The sequence below is a fragment of the Cupressus sempervirens genome, chromosome 10, assembly GCF_028749045.1.
Source record: "Cupressus sempervirens isolate cs-2001-9-10 chromosome 10, ASM2874904v1, whole genome shotgun sequence".
In the NCBI taxonomy this organism is placed as follows: Eukaryota; Viridiplantae; Streptophyta; class Pinopsida; order Cupressales; family Cupressaceae; genus Cupressus; species Cupressus sempervirens.
The window spans coordinates 361,478,536-361,493,338 of NC_143127.1; the positions used below are offsets into that span (position 1 = coordinate 361,478,536).

The 14,803-nt window shown below is 30.1% G+C and overlaps 1 pseudogene; it reads right to left on the bottom strand.

Moving 5' to 3' along the window:
- Positions 1-1,856: 1,856 nt before the first annotated feature.
- Positions 1,857-14,803, bottom strand: part of LOC149534153 (putative leucine-rich repeat receptor-like protein kinase At5g63930) — a 184,535-nt pseudogene continuing 171,588 nt past the window's right edge.

The window sequence follows — 14,803 nt, forward strand, 5'->3', positions numbered from 1 at the left end:
ATAGTGTAGGCAGTAAAATGGTTCCAGGTCCAAAAATTTGATTGTAGAGCCACTAGGCCTATCAGTATCTCAAATTAATCTTAAGGATGTCAAGAGAAAGAAAAAACATTATCAATATGCCCCAAACATAAATGCAGAAGAAATGTCAAAATTCTTCACTAATTAAGTGTTTGAAGGTTTGAGAATTTGTTCACATGAGCATGCTACACCTTCAACTTTTTAGCATAATCTATATTAGCCCTTTATAAATAGATTAATATTATTAAAAAATGTTCTCAAAAAGGTTTGGGCTGGACCTATTCAAAATAGCCCATAATTATATGGGTGAACCCTCCTAAATAATTTGTCAATGCTTAAAATACTAGTCGGCCCAACATATGTTAATTTTCTCAACTTTCTAATTATTTTAGTATGCTTGTTGATTATTTTTCCCTAGTTTCACGTAGGGTGAGATAGAGCTTCCCCTTTAGCAGTCTCCCACATATCAAAGGATATAGTATTAGCCAAATCTAAAGGTCAACAGTGTGAATAACACATTAAAAGAAGGAAAAACACTATGCCCATTATCTTTAACACTTGACATTGAATTACAAATAATTAGCCATATTATGTAATGCAGCTATAAAAGATATTGTACCAAATATATGTAAGAAATGAAAATAGCCACACCAAACTAGGGTAAAATATTAGCAAACTCTTGTATCTAAACCCACAACTCAAGCAGCTTAGAATTTTAAATTAGTTGAGTTTGATATTAATAAGCATAGTTCACCTTTTGTGTCATCTCTAGTCCAACAAAAATTAGAGCTGTAATATATTAATGCTAAAATCATTTTACTTCTAATTTTGAGGTTTTTACATAATTCAAATCTTTGCAAAAAACCCACTCTGCTTGCACCCCCATTTGAAAAACCTTCACCAAGTGTTGTGCCTTATAAACCATTTATTAGAAAGCCCCTTAAGCTCATCAATAGATTTCAATCACTACCTATAACATTTCATTTTTGAATATGGTTGAAGCCTCATTTTGTTACCTCTGCACAATAGAGAAAATCCTAATTTCAATGTTGTTTTATATGATGTAAATGTTTTCCTAGTGATAGAATAAGATTTGATACCTAGATTATATATGTTGTTAATAGGCTCATTTGCAAAACTATTACAAATCTAGTTTACTTACTAAATGAAATTTTTGGGGATAATGTACAAGATCACCAAGCCACAAGGAATGCAACCTAGTTTATTCCAAGAGGTGGTATAAGAAGTTTCTCAAGAATGATGGGTTGTAGGGAAAAAGGTTGGGTATTGTTCAAAGACATTTTTTACAGTCTAAATCATATGCAACATCAAAGCATATGTATTTTAAGTTTTAACCACTGACATGAGCATGCAATCTCTTCAGTTTATATGCCAAAAGAAATGCACTAATTTTCTTAGAAGTGACCAATAATTACTTGAGAACTCTTCCTTTCTTTGCCCACTTTATCTCCCTCTCTTTTCAACTATATTTTATATAGGTTCATTGTAAACTTCTCATGAAATTCAATATGTTTTACCTTATTTTGGTACCAGGAAGAGATTTTGAAGTATGGGCAGTACTATTTCCTCCTGGCTTAGAACACATTTGACTTGAATGCACAACAATATAGAAAGCCTCTTAGAAGAAATAAGGTTAGAGCCTATTCTCATTGAAATTGCCTATGTATTTGAACAAGCTACCAAAGTTTAAAGAATGAATAACCTATCAATCTATAGCTTCATGGCTATCCCTAAACTAGAAGTATTGATCATTTCCAATTTTCCAAATGCAAGCATATACGGTGACAAACTGTATAACTATTGTGAATGCATACAAGTTACAGTAGATTTTGGTTTATAGAATATGGCACATTGACCATCTTGGCAAGTCCAAAATTTCACACATGAGCCTCAAAGTTATTGTCAAGTAGAATATTATTGGACTCTATATCTCAATAAATAATATGTGGTTTATAGTCATGATGTAAATAGGATAGCCCTCTGCTGCTCCTAGAGTAATTTTGTAGCTAGTTTCCCAATCCAATACAGATGACTTCCCATGAAGAAATTTTCCTAAGCTTTCTTTTAGCAGATACTTGTACAAAAGAAGATTCAATTTCTGATGATTAAAAAAAACCATATAGCTTTACAATATTGCAGTGTCTAATTTTACCAAGGGTAGAGATCTTGGCTTGAATCTTTTTTTACTTTACTTCCTTCTCCTTGTGAAGCTAAATTTTTGATAGCAATCAATTCTCCAAAAGGCATAGTTTCTTTATATATTGTTCCACATGCTCCTCTACTAATAACAAGATCCTCAGATAAATTATCTATGGCTTTTACAAGATTGTGGTGTGTAGATCCCTCTTGTGGGAAAAAATAAACCTCCAAAGTAAAAAGATGATAGCCTTCAAAAGGGACAATCACACACACTGGATGCCTTGGAAAAAAAAAATGCTACCAATAATAAACTATGAAATTCTTCCTACTACTGCAACAACTATTGCCATGATTTAGCCAATTGATGTTTTAGTTAGCCGTGAATATGAGCATTGACATGCATTTGAAAGAGGTACTCCACACAACTCTTGATTTTCAATGAAATAGCTAATAGGCATCTTCTGAAATATAGTTATATTAGGAAAGATTACTGTATGAAACATTGCATACTATAAAATTTGAAAGCTTAGCCAATGAAGGAGGAAGTTGATAAAAAAATTGATTATTAGTTAGATAAATAGATCTTAACAAACTTAGGTTACCTAGTTCAACTATTATCTACCAAAAAAAGCTATTCCAACTTACATTTAAAGCAATCTACAAATCTATAAGTTGACCAAGCTCTGGTGGCACATTGCTTAAAAATTAATTCCCACCCATCTGTAGTTCTGTCAAATGGGAAAGTCGTCTAATAATGTCATGCATCTTTCCAGATAGTTTATTATCAGAAAGAATGAGAGCTCCAAAAGAATAAGATTTCCAAGTTCTTTTGGAACACTACAGATAAAAGAATTTCTAGACAAATCAAGTCATGTAGCTTTACACAATGGAAAGCTATAAGGGAACATTTACAACAAGCTAATTTGATGAGAAATTAAAACTCACTAGCTATGAAAGATTCCCAAGCTCAGGAGAAAGGTGACCCACCATAATTTGGTTATTAGCCAAATGAAGCCTTTTCCAAGATTTATAATTCCTTACCTTTGGTGAAATTGTTCTACTGAACTAATTTTGATATATTTCAATAGCGGTCAAATTAAAATTGGTAGATCTCAATGGGTAGACTACTAGTTATCTTGTTGTTTTGTAGCCACAGCTATACCAGAGATTCGCATGTCTTCAATCCATATGGAATATTCCTCACTAAATGATTGGACTAGGGGTTTAATAATGTTAGTTTCTCTAAATTGCAAACATGACTTGGTATGCATCCACTTAGACTATTTTCTATCATACCAAGTATTGTAAGATTGTAGTGAACTTTAATTTCTAGAGGAATAGTGTCACTTAATATGTGGTCAAAAAGTTGTGGGTGCTTTAGACATGTCAGATATTGAAATTCAATTGGGAGGTTACCACTAAGTTGATAAATTGAAAGATCCAACTTCCATATATTTTGTAAGTGTGGAAGTTCTAAGGAATGGTTCTAGAAGATTTTGCATAACTACCAAAACATTTCTATTTAGATTTCCAACAAAACTCCATTCATAATGCCCTTGATGTATGCCTAGAAACAATTCTCAAACTATTATTCTAATCTAATTTTTCCTTTTCAAGAAGTCCCTTACAATGCAAACCAAAAATCATTGCATTCCATGAAGCGACATCTATGTGATCTTTGAGTAATTATTCAAGATATTTCACAATATTTGTTTCACATTCAAACTCTGTAATCATTTCATTCTGAGATTTAAAAAATCTTTGAGACACTTTGTCAAATAGTTTATGTGCAATATTAATTGTGATTCCCAATTTTATATGAATTTTTGTAAGATTTCTTTGTTAATTCAAAAAAATTGATAGATTCATCACAAAATTTACTTTGCACAAATTCAACAATCACTACTTGCATGATATGACATGGCTTTGAGGTAGTTTGTAAATTATTCACATTCCTTACTTGCGACTTCATAGTTTACATTTATCTGGTAAGTGTTCTTTAACAATTTGATTGATGTGCATTACTCTATTCTAAATCTTCCATGTAATAACACACATAGAGAGGATGAAAGACAATGGTTTTTGGGTTTGGATTTTACACCTACTGACTATTCTTCGAAAGTTTCTTCCACCATTTAATAGTTATAAAAACTGTAGATGAAATCTATTTGTGGAATCGAATAAAACAAATCTTTTGCATGGTAACAATTTTCCATCTTGTCTATGAAAGGAGAACATTTTGCAATTACAAAAATCATTTTCTTTGTGCTTTGATGTGGCCAATTTAATATTGCAAAGCCCCTAATTCCATACGAATTAGAAATGGATAGATCTCTATTCTTCTAAAATATTTCTTCAAACCTTTAAAAAACCCTAGCAATTAATATGAGTTTATGTTATGCATATACTATTATCATTGTATTCTACATAAGTTATCATTGTCAGATAAGGCAACATCCATATTGAGCTAACCTCTCAAAAGGTTAATATGTGCTATGATATTTATATTTTTGCATTTTGTTTTATATTTTTAATACATATTAATTATAATTTATAATTTCATTATTTAATTATAAAATTTGGTTTTAAGAAAATATGTCATTAGAAGTATACTTCAAAAAATGTGACATTTAGATACACATTACATATTAGAAAACATCATGAAATAGTCTAGGAGTAATATATTCATAGCACAATTCTATAATAGGATGTGTAGATGATTATATAAGACAAAAGGAAATTGATTATACATGAATTATTAGTAAATATCTTGAAATATTTATTATAATTAGATTAGCAATAGAACCATGACTGATCATTTGAGAAAAATATTCAAATTCAACATAGACATGATGCATTTTAACACATGTTTGAGAAAATCATGCAATTTAATTGTTGATAAATATGTATTTGTAGATTTTATGAAAAAATTGGATCTACACATTGGATGGTAAAGATAACATGTTTGAAACATTTTAAAGATTGAAAGTTGAAAAATGCTATACTCCAATATTTGGGGAAATGAAAAAGAAATAAAACTATATGAGTTTCTCTAAATAATGATAGCATGTGTGAGTCATCAACATTTCAAATTATCCTAAACAATATCCTCAAAAGAAATTAAATACAAAAGAATCTTACCTCGAACCCCTTGTTGATTGACATGACAAATTATTAAGTACGGGCCCTAACATTTACTAGAAAGAAACTCAAATGAGTATTAATCTTCTTCATACTAGGAGGTTTTAAGGCTAAATGAATGGAACAAGTCATTTAATGCATCTACCAACAAAAAGAATATGAACTCACTAAAAAAGGTTTGATCTCCATTATTTTAATCTCATGTGCAAGTAAAGGCAAGAGCCTACAACACAACTATAAGTTGTGAGCCTCCTATCAAAGAGGTCTTGGGTTCAAATCTATTCGTGCTAAATATATAATAATAATAATTAATCACAACACATAATAATTACTCTTGGCTTCATCCTCTTACCAATCCACCCTCTCATACACTTAACTCAATCACTCATGGATTGAAGAATACAAATTGCAGCCAAAAGCAATTGGGGTTTTTTATCACTTCCCTCATTCCTCTTCATGCAACCTATTAAAAATATGAGGTTTATTTTGTATAAATTTATTAATTATAGATAGCTAGCATAGTTTTAATTTATATCTAAAACAACTAAAATAGTAAATGAAGTATTTAAGAAAAATTATCTAATAATATCTAATATTTAAGTATTTTTTATTTAATAGTGTTTAATAATCATATCGTAATTACATAATGTAATTCAATGTTCAAAAGTAATTATAGAATAATAAGAACATAATAATAAGAGTAATTTAAAATATATATAAACATACTTATCGCTTAGATAAATTTTGCACCTCATGAAAATAGTTATCATACATTAAAAATTTCAATAAATTAGATTATTACTTCTATTTATCTATATAATATGTTAAATTAAATACTAAATTAGATTAGTGTAACATTATTTATATTAGGATTGTGTAGTATTAATATTATTATTAATGATTCATTTTAATTAAAATTATCTATAAAATTAAATAAAATAAAATTTTCAAGTAAATATTATAGTTTTACTTTAGAAAAAAAAATGTGATATTTGTTTTGATTTACTTATTATGTGTGTATATATATATGTGTGTGTGTGTGTGTGTGTGTGTGTGTGTGTGTGTGTAATTTTACAAAGAATAAAAAGTTTAAATTTTTTTTAAAAAAAATTAAAATTAATAAAAAGTTGTTTTAGAATGTACTATTATTAGTAATAGATATTGTACTCTCGTTAAACAATATGTAATAGATAGGACAATATTATGCATGGCATGACATTGCATCAAATGTGGGGTGGAGCATTCATCTTGAATGAATGAGTGCAAATATGTTTCAACATAGTTGATGACTTGCCTCTAGTCTTTTTTTACATCACCTATGGCACAATTTTTATGTATGTTGAGGTGGTTGATCAATCATTAGCAACTTCAATTCATCATTCCTCTATTTCTATTGTATTCATGGATAAGAACTATTATGAGGAATGGATGAGCATAAAAGTGGAATATTAGTGGAGAGGACATTCGAGGAAGTTAACTGATAATGATGTATTGATATGACAAATCTCCATCGGTGAGTGAAAAAGTTATAAAAAGTGAAAATAATGACTTAATATTATATAAACAAATCATTGATCATTCATTTAATCATTTGTTTTGGTGACTAATTATTAATGACCAATTTTTTAGTGATTTATTTGATCATGTATTTAGTCACTTATCTTATTCTAACCTTGCGATTTTATCCGATGATCAAATTGATCATTTATTTAGTCACTTATAAATTATAAAACATTACCAAAATTTGATCACTTTTGGTCACATGACTAAAACTTTTAGCCTTGCGACTAATAGTTTTAGTCACATAGTCATTTATTTGCCAAAATTCTACTAGTGTGTTGGTGGAAGAAAGAATTTGAATTTTTTTGATAAAAATAGAGGTTATTCACTCCATAGATACCTCTAAGCATAAGGTTATATTGATTAAAAATGACATGGCCAAAGATTATGAACTAGTGAGTTGGGAGTTATAATAGAAAATCATCATGAATTTTATGTTTGATGAGGAGTTGGTGAATATTATTTTCAATTCTTTGACCTTGACCTCCTTTTCAGTTCTCATTGATGGGGAACCTTCATGATTATTTAGAGCTTTTTGGCGACTTTGGTAAGATGGTCCTTTTTTTCCTTATTTATTCATTATCACGGTGGAGGTTCTTGGGAGATCTATATTAAATATCACATGATGCAGGGTCTTATCCAAGATTAGATCTAGAATTATAATCTTTCTTCTCATTCTCATATTTAATTTATGGATATATCTAGTTTGATTAGATTGGTTTGAATTAGTCAAGTAGTGAAATTTAGGAGAGCTTTAGACACCTATTTGTAATCTTCATAATAGAGTATTAATGATGATAAATATTCCATTTATTTCTTTAATACTCCTTGGCCTATTTAGAGTCGATTGGCTAGTATCCTTATATTTTGTATTGGTTTGATTCCCTTGATGTCCCTTATGATTAATTTGGTTTTTTGATCTCAATATAATGATTATTGGTAGAAAAATTTGAAATTTTTTTTAAGTACGGTCTTATACAGTGGACTTTAGGTGGATATCTTATGTTGGATGGGTGGTTCTCCTAAGTAATGTGGACACACTCTCACTTATTGTAGGTGTTCTTTTTAGGTTCAGAATCCTTCCTCCTTAATGAGGAAATTTAACATTCTATCTTGGTAGTTCCTTTGGTATAGAAGTCTTCTTTCCTCAAAGAGGATTTTAGCCAAGTGTGATTCTATCTATAGGTCAAATCATGTTGGGGACCTTAGTTTCAAGTCTCTTGATCTTGTAGTGCCTCTCGAGTTTATAGTTTGTACCTTGTTATATTTTGATCCGAGAGATACTTGTTACTCATGTTATTTTTTCATTGAGATGACCTAAGGGTTGAATGTTATACTTTGATTTTAGTATCAGAGATTCTATACTACTATGTTTTGTGCAGTTGATCATATTTGCATGTTGATGTCATTTTGAGATGACAGTATGTTTTATGATGATATCTAGTCATTTGGTATTTGGACATATCTCTAATTTGGTTATATGTTGCATTTAATGCTATGGTTATTTACTTCATTCTTACTTCATTATAATTTATGCGAATGTGAGTGATGTAAATGGATTATTTTAGTATAATTGAATAAATGGTTAAATTGGGTATTTAATGCATTTATTGCTTTGGCTATGTTATTATATGTAATTGCACTTGATCATGTGTTTTAGTGTATAGGATTTATATCCTTGGCAATGGCACATGGAGTTAGTGATTCAACTATTCATATTTTACCAATGTTGTCCCTATAAGGTCAATGTATCTTATTTAAATGTTAAATTAAACCTTTAGGTGATTTGATAAATTTGGATTCATTTCATTATGTGATTAGACCAGTTAATGCATCTGGTGCATTTAGAGTTTTGCATTGTCCTAAAGTTGTTAAGGCTTTCTATGATTTTGGTTTAAGGGTTTTTGGGCTTTATTAAATTAATTTTTAATTTCTAGAAGCTTTCCCATAGTTGAATTCCAATTACTTGGAATAACCTATTTTCGTCTGGATCAATTTGGGGTCTAACTAGTTTAACTGGTTATTTACCCTAATTGATTATTCACTTAAAAAGTGAATAAGTATTGAAAAAGGAAATTAATTCCTCACTTCTCACTTTTGGAAATTAAGAATTTGAGAAATTTTTCCAAAATCCTCTTCTAGAGGATTGCATTTCTATTCGTTGTGAGAGCTATGAGCAAGGGATCTTCGTGAGGTTAGTCTCATTGGATCTAGCTTGGGGAGACCTTACTTTGCCATGATTTCCAACAACTTTTGCAGGTTATTTATTTTATTGTGTTGTTTCATGTTTCTACCCTTTTGGTTGTAGGTAGGGCTCTCTTTTTTTCATGTTTCAACTCTGTTTCTACTTCTTTTTCTGGTAGCTATTTTTTAGGAGGCTAAGAACTAGTGTTCTCCTCCATTTCTATTTGTTGGTTCTGCTTAGCTAGTTGGGTGTAAACATTCTTCACACCATTATGCTGGCCATTTTTACGAGAGTGGACCAATGGGTTCCACATGGTTGGGAAGTGTAGCTACCTCCACCACTATTGGACTTTGGATACTGGAGTATGCTTTCTTGTGATTTATGCTTTCATTAGAATTCTTGGATATCATTTGTAGATGATGTTAGTTTATTTGATGCATTCCCTTATTATGATGTTTAGCATATGATTAGATGATTTTATTTTCTTAGTTGGAGTATCTATTGCTTACTAGTTAGCATGTAAGATTTCCTTGTTCTTATGATGTTATTACACTTTAGTAGTGACATCCTCATAAGATAACTCTAGCTATCTGGTTCATAGTTTGGGATGTTACATGCAGGAGATGGCTAGGACCTTTGAGGTCTCATGATGCTATTATGGCTGGGAGGAACCATGCACTTAGTTTTGTTGTTTTAGCTTATTGTGATGTTGCTTTCAATTCATTTCCTTCACTACTATGTTTAGATGGTTAGATTTAGTTTCTATCTTTTAGTCATTATAATTCGAGTGTACATGCCTTGATTGTGGATTTGGTACTTGCTAGTGTGGAGGAATATTCTTTTCTAGCTTTTTTATTCCTTGTTTTTTGGTGTATTTTTATGTTTTCTCACCCAAGAGTGTACTTCCTTTCACAAGATTGTGGAAGTTTTGTGTAGGGCCTTGCATTTCCTTGCATAACTCCTGGAACTTCTTCGCACAAACCTCAGCACTAGTGTAGTGCTTTTTGCCTACTGAACCCAACACTTCCTTTTACAATATGGTGTTTCCTCATTTGGCTTAGTGTACTTTATTGCATGAAGAGGTACTTTGATATTTTTAGTTGCAAATTCTCTCGCGAAAAGAATATGGAGCATATCCACTATTTTTTGAAGAATGCAATATGGACTTTTGAGTACCCTTTAGGAATGCTAGTGTTTCCTTGCTTCAAAAAATCAAAGATTTTGTGTTCTGTTATCATCTTTGGTTTTCATTCTTCAATTTGGTTGTGTTAGTTTGGTAGTGGCATTTGGAGATCTATTGGTCTTTGGATGTTTGGTTAGTCTTCTTTTGCAATCTTTTTGATCCTCACATGTTGATTATTGTGTACATACATACCTGTTTGTAATTTTTTTTATATCTTGGCTTATATTTATCCTTGTTCCAAGGATCGTTGTGTGAGGCATTATATATCTAATTTTCAAGGCCTTCAAAGTAGATCTATATTAGAGGTTCTACAATAACCAAGATTAGTATTAGGAGAGGATTCTTGAACTAAAAATTATCTTTCAGGTGTTGCTAGGCATGATGTGTTAGGATATTCTTTCTTGGGAGAGGAATCTTATATCTAGGAAACTCTTAAAAAGGGAGCTCAAATTATTAGAGATACTCTCTTTTGGATTTATAAAAGAGGATTTGATGCTCTATTTTGGTAGGATTCTTTGGACAACCACCCTCCCATTATTTCTAGCTCAACCCTCTTTCTATATTTTTACTGATGTGACATGGATTAAGATGGAGTTTTTCTAAATATTCTAGTGTAATGGTTAGGTGGAGGTGACTTACTATAAGGAACTAATGAGGATCATGTTGATCTATCTAAATTCATGGAGGGTGGGTTGTACAACTCCCTTAATGACAGGGACATGTTAACTTGGAGTCATATCCCAATTGGAATTTTTTTGTTACTCAAGTTTATGTTATTCTAGATCATAACTTTCATGTTTTGATTAATGTTCCCTAATAGAATATAGTAAATAAAAATAATTCTTTGCCCAAATTAAATTATTTCTTATGGTTGGTTACTTAGAAGAAATACCTCACCTAGGAGATTCTTTGTATAGAACTTTTTAGTTACCTTCTATTTTCTTCCTATGCTTTCATATTGAGGAGTGTACTTACCATTTTTTCTTTCTTTATCCTTTTTATAGAGAGTTGAAAAAAGTGGTGAAAGGTATGGCATCATAGTTGTACTCATTCTATCTCCTTAATTAGATTTTTGGAGAGTTTGGATAGGCCACCAATGATGATATATTTCCTATAGGTAGTCTAGACTTTTGGGTCTATTTTTATTATATGGAACCTATGGCTACAAAGGAACCTTTGGGATTTTTGTGATTCTAGATTGGGGAATTTTCCATTGTGGTAGAAGATAATTAGTAGGCTTTAGATGGCTATTTCTACTCAGTGTGATATGTCTAACAATATTGATCTTGGTAGTGGTGATTATGCTATTACAAGGAATTTGAGCCTAAGGAATAGTTCTAGGGGTTGCATTATTGGAAAAAGACCCCAAAATGTCAAGAAATGGGAGTTTTGAGATGGGATATCAATGCCCCTTGGTTGTCATCCTAAAGATTAATATAGATGATTCCTCTTGTGGAAACCTAGGACATGAAGGCATTGAGACTATAAGTAGGGGTGATGATGATAGTACAATTTGTCTCTTCTCCATTTACAAAGGTAAGCACTCTATTAATTTGGTGGAACCCCTTTTATTAAGATTTTGGTTAAAAGAGGATGCCCTTTAGGACAGAGGATGATTATATATGAGTTGGTTTCACATATTATTGTGGATATTATGAACAACCAGAGTATTGATGACATCAATTGGCAATCAGACCTAGTGGTTAGAATTTTTTTAAGTTTATGTATTTCCTCTAGATTCTATCTCCTTTTTGGTATCCCTAGAGAATGGATTAGAGTGGATGACTATTTGGTGAATTTGGATTCTAAGAATGGGGATGGTTGGGATATGGGTAGAAGAGATGGGATACCTTCTCATTATATAAAGACCCTAGAGAAGTTATTATTGGAGGACAAGAATATGTGGTGTTATTTTAGCATTTTTTGATGAGATGTTTTCTCCTAATTTGAATGGTCTATAGCCTTGGCATTGTATCTTGGATTTAATTGAATAAATTTGTACTCCTTATTTTTGGAATAAAATCAAGATTATCATTAATATGGCCTTATATATGTTGGGTCAGCTGATTTGAAATTTCTTTCAACATAAGAAAATGTTTTAATAACGTGTGTTAAAGATTTTTACTATGTTGATTGTTCTAGCCATCAACCTCAAAAATTGATGATCATATCTATGTAACTTTTACACTCCATAATATAATGCCACCAAATTCAAGGACTAGAATCTATATACATCCAAAATCATTCCCTTACATTTGTGATCACTAACCTTTACAAACCAGTCCCCATCAAACAAAAAATTGTGGAGAGGAAACAAACTTTGTTCTTCATTCCATACTTAACCATATTTTCTTCTAATGTTTAGTTTGATCACTTACTGCATTGTTTGTGTGTATTTAGAGTGTAATTACCATCTATTTTATGTTAATGAAAACATACATGCATTTATGTAGTGTCTCTTATCATTCTACCAATAGGGGTTTTATACCAAGAAATTTCATCTTAGAACTTATTTCAAAAAAAATCTTATTAATTGCCAATATAGATAAATTTGATTATTGAAGAATAAAAAATAAACTTCAAAGTATTTATGGAGTCTACATATTCCCTAAATTTATGAAAGAAGGAAATGAGTTCTATATATAAGTAGATATGAAGAAAAATAATTTATAAATCACATAAAAAAAATATACAATTACAAAATTATCCTTACTAGTAAATTCTTATCCACATAGTCATGACAAAAATATTCTAATTCTAATATAAGAAATAAAAGAACCAAATTAAGTTCACTATGTTTTTAATATAAAATTTATTTCTCAATTATAAAATACATAAAAACCCAACTAAAATCATATATGTTTATACATATATGAATAAATTTTATCTTCTTTCTAAAAATACATATATTATGTATCATAATCACATAATGTCAAGTTGTCTTAAATTATTTTTGTCAAAATAATGATAATTACTAAAACTTCATTTTATCAAAAAAATATGTTGTATAACATAATGCATAACATAAATGCCAAGATGGATGATATTGTGAGAAAGTGTAGGTTTGTGCAATGAAAGATAATTCTGGGAAGCCTAGTGAAAAGGACAATGTTATATTCTAATGTTGATAAAAAGAAGTGAGAATCTATAAATGACTATGAATGAGAGGGTTAATAGTTGTGAAGTTTCTTTTTGTCTAGTGATATTTTGGTTTTTTTGTGCTCTGTTTTCTATGATGGTTAGGATTGGGTGTGTGTTAGTGTTGGTAGCTTTTTGCTCATGATTTCTATGCTAGGGGTGTTGGTTGTTTTGCAACACTATTTATCTTGGATCTATTATTAATTTTTTGATGTAAAATTTTTTGGGCTTTCGAATCCCCCATAAAAAAATTATTTTGACCCTTAATCTAAAACATAATACATAAAACCCTAGCTTATTATTTGGCTATAATAGTTTAGGGTAGTGCTAGTTTGTGTTCTACTTTGTTAATCTATGAATTTAGAACCCTTCACTGCCTTCTTCATATGAATATATATATATATATATATATATATATATATATATATATATATATATATATGAAAGATCAAATAAATATAAAATAATATTTTTTAAAGTATTAAAAATATTTTTTATTTCAATAAATTTGTATAATGAGAAAGGAACATTTATAATAGTTCTAGAAAGGTATGAAAGATCATATTATTCATTATATTATATTATAATGTATAATTTTCTATCTTAAAATCCATATACAATAACTAAAATCGTAAAATAGAAATTTAACGTACTTTGAATAAATAGATAACAAATGTGCTAAAATTTAGGGATAAGAGAAATGACTTCAATGTTTATTAAAAATGAACTCACAAATCCCCATATAAGTCTCTAATTCATTTATCCAATCAAAAACTAGAAAACTAATATATATAAATTATATAGTTAAAAAAATTGACATGTATATTTTAGAAACATAAAATTTATAAAAAAAATGTGAAATAAACTTAATTTTAATTGGTAAAATAGAACTCATTTAATAACTAGAGCAATCCAAAAAGTAGCACACCAGCAAATACTAATAACAATAAGACTTAAGTTCATTACACCATACCAAGCTCACTATTCTGAATATCAACTATGTAGGCTCACTCACAGACAAACAGCTAGGAAAAACTACATGAAAATTATTTTACAATTGTCTATGGTTAGAAAAATTTGTATGTACCATACCAATTTGATGTTGATTGTCATTTTTAAGAAAACTATGTTCATACTACTATTAGACAATAGTATGGCAAGAAAGAAGCAATATGTTTGGGACATCTCAATAAAGGTTCATAGTTGTCGCAATTATAGTAAGCGGTGCAACATTTGGGGGAAACTTGAAAACCTTGGTGAGATCTATGGGGAGTTGAGGACAATTCCAATTATGGGCCAACCTCGGGGCCTTGGAATCTTCTTCTTCTAGCCCATGCACATCTACCAATAGTCCATCGGGTGGGTATTACAGCACAAAGTAGAGCAACAACCAAAATTAGAAAATAATGCTTCAATCA